Source organism: Sinocyclocheilus grahami, unplaced genomic scaffold, assembly GCF_001515645.1.
Source record: "Sinocyclocheilus grahami isolate Dianchi unplaced genomic scaffold, SAMN03320097.WGS_v1.1 scaffold2291.1, whole genome shotgun sequence".
Lineage (NCBI taxonomy): Eukaryota > Metazoa > Chordata > Actinopteri > Cypriniformes > Cyprinidae > Sinocyclocheilus > Sinocyclocheilus grahami.
In genome coordinates this window covers 2099-7598 of record NW_015507470.1, presented here as the reverse complement: position 1 = coordinate 7598, position 5500 = coordinate 2099, and the positions used below count along the sequence as shown (strand labels likewise).

The 5500-nt window shown below is 36.9% G+C and overlaps 1 pseudogene; it reads left to right on the top strand.

Annotated features, from left to right (window-relative positions):
• Positions 1–2028, top strand: part of LOC107574624 (uncharacterized) — a 38307-nt pseudogene extending 36279 nt beyond the window's left edge.
• Positions 2029–5500: the final 3472 nt, after the last annotated feature.

Sequence of the window (5500 nt, the reverse complement as noted above, 5' to 3'; positions counted from 1 at the left end):
CATGACAGGTGAAGAGGTGGACATATTCTCCACCTTCAGCCAGCATGACAGGTGAAGAGGTGGACATATTTTCAAGGGGAGGCTACCTCAGCCTCCAAGAGCAGATCAAAGAAGTGAATGATTTTGCTATCTATTTTCTTTTGATCTAGTAAATTTTGCAGTGTTGAATTCATTCTTTTAAGAGTTTAGCCGTAAGTAACTTAACAGTTTTACAGTTTACCTCTCTATCATCCTGCTCCAGCTCCAAGTTTCCTAGAATAGAGAGTGAACTGTTCAAATCTCAGAATTACTCAGACTGTAAGAAAGATCAAACATAAAAACAAAAATATAATAATATATCATATTATTATTAGTAGTAGTATTTATTATCATTATTAATTTGCATCTACTCCAATGTAATTGTGTTATTGGGTTTGCAGAAAGGTGCAATTTACAAATAATAAGATCTATTAATATGTATGCAGGTCATTATTCTATTCGAAATGTCAATCTCTACCAATTAATTTTGCAAGTTAATTTCACACCCCTGACAGATTAAGAAAACCTTTGACACCTCTGCTATATATATATATATATATATATACGAGACATTAATTAGATAATTTTTCTCTAATTATTCATCAATTATTTGTCTTTATTCGGTACAAAACACTAAAGTGAGTGTTAAATATTTCATAAAAGAATTCACCTTGTGAATACAAAGGAACAATGAAAAAAAATGTATGTGCAAATATTTCAGGGTTAGCACAGTTTAAAGGCACTAAAAGTTTTGAAAATGACAAGGTTCAGAAAAAAGTGCTAAAGTAATTGTGAAAAACTAAAATGTAAAGACAACTTATATCTTTTACATTTACCATAGTACAGTTAATGATGCAGAAGGTAAATCTGACAATCTTCACCAACACTATTTATAAAGATTTAGAATTTAGAATAATTTAAAATAAATGTGGAGTACCACAGATAGATATAAAATATGTGGTGTTAATCAAGCAATCTATGGTAACACTATAGATTATGGAACACATTCAATATTAACCAGGTGTTTTCCCCCAAAAAACTGCTTATTACTGATAGTATGGTAGTTGTAGTGGTTATGTTTAGGTGTGGGGATCCAGAATATAGCATTAATATGTGCTTTATAAGAACTAATAAACAGCCAATATGCTAGTAATATACATGCTAATAAGCAATTAGTTAATAATGAATGTGTTCCCTAATCTAAGATTAATTAACCTAAATTGGGTGAATTGAATACAATAAACTTTCCAGGAACAGGACTGTGAAATGCTACACTCACTTGAATTGTAATGTTCCAGCTGCGTGGGGTGAGGATGACACGCACTCACGTTCCCATCTTGGATCTTCACCTGAAGTGTGGTGAAAAAGTTTTTGAGGTTTCGTTGTGGAGGGATGAAGCCCTGAGGGACCTGTATGCAGGCGGTGATGTGGTCATTACCCACCTTCGTCCCTGCATCCTCAACGACGGCCGGGGAACATTTCACTCCTCCACATACACCTCTGTGAAGGTACATAATGCACAACAAATCCATCTGCTATGGCCATAAAACATGCATTTGGGAGCTGTAACTGTAAATGGCAGTTAATGAATATCCCATGAAGAAAAGCTTGTAATAAACAATAAATCAATAAACAAGAATGTATTAAAGTGGCAGAGCGCTCCATTAAAGGTGCAATTATGACAAAGTAGTATGTCCCAAACCTTGCCAGCTCTTCTACTACACACTCTAAAGTACGTACTCTTTGTTCACAAAAAGAGTACATACTTTTTGGGCATAGTATAAGCAGGTGAATTGGGATGCAGTGTGACACTTGACACTTCCAGTACTAATTTTATTTTATTTATTTGCTTTTTTTTTTGTGTAAAACTTACAGATTGCTTTGGGGCAGGTCCAAGAAACCGAAGCACAAATAATCGGTGTCTCAGAGATCCACGACACATGCCACTTTATTTGCTCAAAACACACACTTAATCACCTCAGAAACCCTTTTCAGTATCACCTGAAGTGAAGAGATATCCTGCTGCACCGTAGAGCACCCCGCAGCTCCACTGGCGGCGCCAAACCTGCAGCCACAGGACTGTAAATGTATGGTTTTGCTAGTACTTATGTGTATTTAAATGTCTGAAACCTAAAATAAGTATTATATGGTTGAAAACACTGAATATTTGTGATAATATGACAAGCGCTCAGCGCGTCCAATCTGGCTCCGCGCCGGCCAGAGCGCGAAAGCAGATTTAAATTCAGCGGTTGATCACGTGACGCACTGAAAGTGTTACAGGCCCCGGGCTGCGGGACGTGTTGGCAGATTAGAAAGTCCCTGTAAAAACAGGGAAAATTGAGGAGACAGGAGCACATATGTCTGTGTCGCACAAAATTCCCAGCAACTGCTTATTCAATGGTTTTCACATTGAAATTCAACAAAGCTTTATCAATAAAGTATAATTCTCTCTCCTCATTAATGCACAATTGTCATTCTCTCTTTTTTCTTTTTCGCACATTTCACCTTTTCATTGTTTTACCTCTTTTCCTACAAAACAACATACATTTGAGCTCTTCACTTTGCTCCTTTACATCTATTCAAAGAAATCAAATCATATCTGATGAATATTAAATCATCACACATGACTTAACATGTAAGGCATAAAGACCTGAGAAATATATGTAATCCATACACATCTGACACTTAAATTACTGATATTATAATCAGATTTACCCTCATATTACATTAACATATGGTTTCCCTTCTGCATTAGCATGAATTAGAATCACATTACATTCGTCTGCACTGGAATGTGTTTTAAACATTGTCTGGAGAAATGCATCGATATTTATATCACACATTTGATTATCTCAACACAATTACAATACAAATAAGAAAATAATGCACATTAGAACCTGGTAAGTGGAGCCGATGTGAGTCGAAATAAACACATTTCGTGAGCACATTACAACCCACCCAGCACCAGACGTCATTTGGACGTCGTTTTTTGAGCTAAATCAAGTCGGCCCATCACGGACTTCTTTTAGCCCAAAAAGCGCATTTAAAATTGGTCTTTGTTTGGTCCGTCGGATTTGGTCCAAATTTAGCCCAAAAATCAACGTTTAAAATGGGTCTTTGTTTGGTCCGTCTAATTTAGTCCAAATTTAGCAGAAGCACGTTTATTTCGGACCACATAGCCCTAATAAATAGATTAGACATTTAACATGAAGCACTGTTGAATATATTGAAATGTATTTTGAAAATATATTTAAAAAATACAAAACATAAAGCTTAAAAATTGTTCCACGATACATGTGTACGAATATTCATGCGTTAAAAAAAATTTGATGTTATTTCTACACCACGTTTACCATTTCTAAAGCTATTATTATATTATATTATAAATTCTGCGTGACTTCTACGTGCTTTTTAATGGGCGCACTGAACCGGAGCGGAGGAAGTCACCATGGAAACGGGGCGGAGGAAGTCACCATGGAAATGGGTATTCAAGCAACTCCGTCTCTCACTGTTGTTTTCACTCATTTCAGGTAAGTTTAGTCTCTAAAATTACACAAACACTACATACAAGGGAAATCGTGGCCTAATGGTTAGAGAGTCGGACTCGTAACCCAAAGGTTGTGGGTTCGAGTCTTGTACCGGCAGGGATTGTAGGTGGGGGGAGTGAATGTACAGCGCTCTCTTCCACCTTCAATACCACGACTGAGATGCCCTTGAGCAAGGCACCGAACCCCCAACTGCTCCCCGGGTGCTGCAGCAAAAATGGCTGCCCACTGCTCCGGGTGTGTGTTCACTGCTGTGTGTGTGCACTTAGGATGGGTTAAATGCAGAGCACATTATACCCTAGTATGGGTCACCATACTTGGCCACATGTCACGTCACTTTACGTCACGTTCCTGACACTTTCTTTCATGTAAGTGACACGCTTCTGTTGATTATCTACTTTATAGAAATGGTTTAGTGTCTTCGGAAAAAGTCCGTTAGCATCTCAATCGTAAGGCTAACTATAGACTTGAGCTCTTGTTTCTGAAAGTTTGGGCATTTAATGTCATCTTATGTGTAGATGAGCGTTTTTTATATAAAGGTTTTGCTGGCAATTTGTCAATGGATGAATGGAAGTAAGCTAATTAAATTAAGCTAAAAGTATGAACTGTAGTTAATCGAATACGGATACGTCACTTACATGGAGTGTGAAAATGAGCTGAAACTTAATTAAAAGAGGTTTTGATCTTTCATGGTGAACATATTGATACCACTTGTTCTGTGATTTCAGAAGCGAAAAAAACAACAACTCTACGACACCGGAGAAGTTCCTGATTTTAACATTTCTGAAGGGAGCTGCTGACAGAGATATAGAAAACACAGGTGATCTGAGAAAGCTTATTAAATAACTTTATATGCATCTTTCACAACATATTTCGCCTATATCACCATGCATCTGTCATTTTCTTTTGTGTGTGTGTTTGCTTGTTAGTTATTTTAAAAGGGCTTTGAGGTCCAAACATAAGTAACACTGTAAGAGCATTACTAAATAAGTAAACCTAAAAATGTACATTCTGTTATTAAATCCTTTTTTGTATATTCTGTAAATTATTATTTTTCTTTTCTGGATTTCGCCTCTGCTATAGTTTATTTATAATAAACCTGGCAATGGCATTATATAATAAATATTGTTGACTCTGACAGACTGTTTATGTTGCTAGATTGTGTAGCCGTGCACTAGACTAGAGAGTATCTCCTGTCGAAGAACATCTCTAGACATTATGAACCATAGTATGAAGCGCCGGACTGGACAAAAGTGAAGCGAACACGGAGAGAGAGAGCGAGAGTGCGCGACAAAGACCGAGTGCGTCCGAGAGTGTTATAACTCACTAATTAACTGTAACTGTAAATTTGACAGGATGTCTGAAGCAGCCAGGAGAATCATTAATAATATTCTTTTAAGTCCAGCTGTACTTGAAAATATAGACAAAGCTCTCAAAGATCTTCACCAAATGAGGTACAGAGGCGTTTTAATTCCCCTGCCAACGTTACCTCTAACGTTTGCCGGCCTGCATTTGATTTTTCCCACAATTTTTGTGGATCAGCCAGAAGCAGGTCTGTAAACTTGTCACGGAACAGGTATGTTCTCCTTTGTCTAAATTTGTTAATGGTATATACATTATAACTTGTGATACCCTGACACTTTATACTGTGGTAAAATACTGCGGGTCAAGCCAGCTGCGGTTCAGAAATATACGGTCAAACCAGCCGCAATTGAAATTAGTGCACGTATTACTATTATTACCGTAATTTCACTATAAACACAGAGAAAGCACACTTACAGAGCGCTTTTCATTTAGACATCCAGAATTGAGAGATCGTATAACAAGACATGTCATCTCGAGATTTGTTTTGCAACTTACTTCTGCTTTAATATCCTTTATCTTTGACGGTTCTGTTACAATTTTTTCTTTAAACACACACACTTCAAATCGTTGTT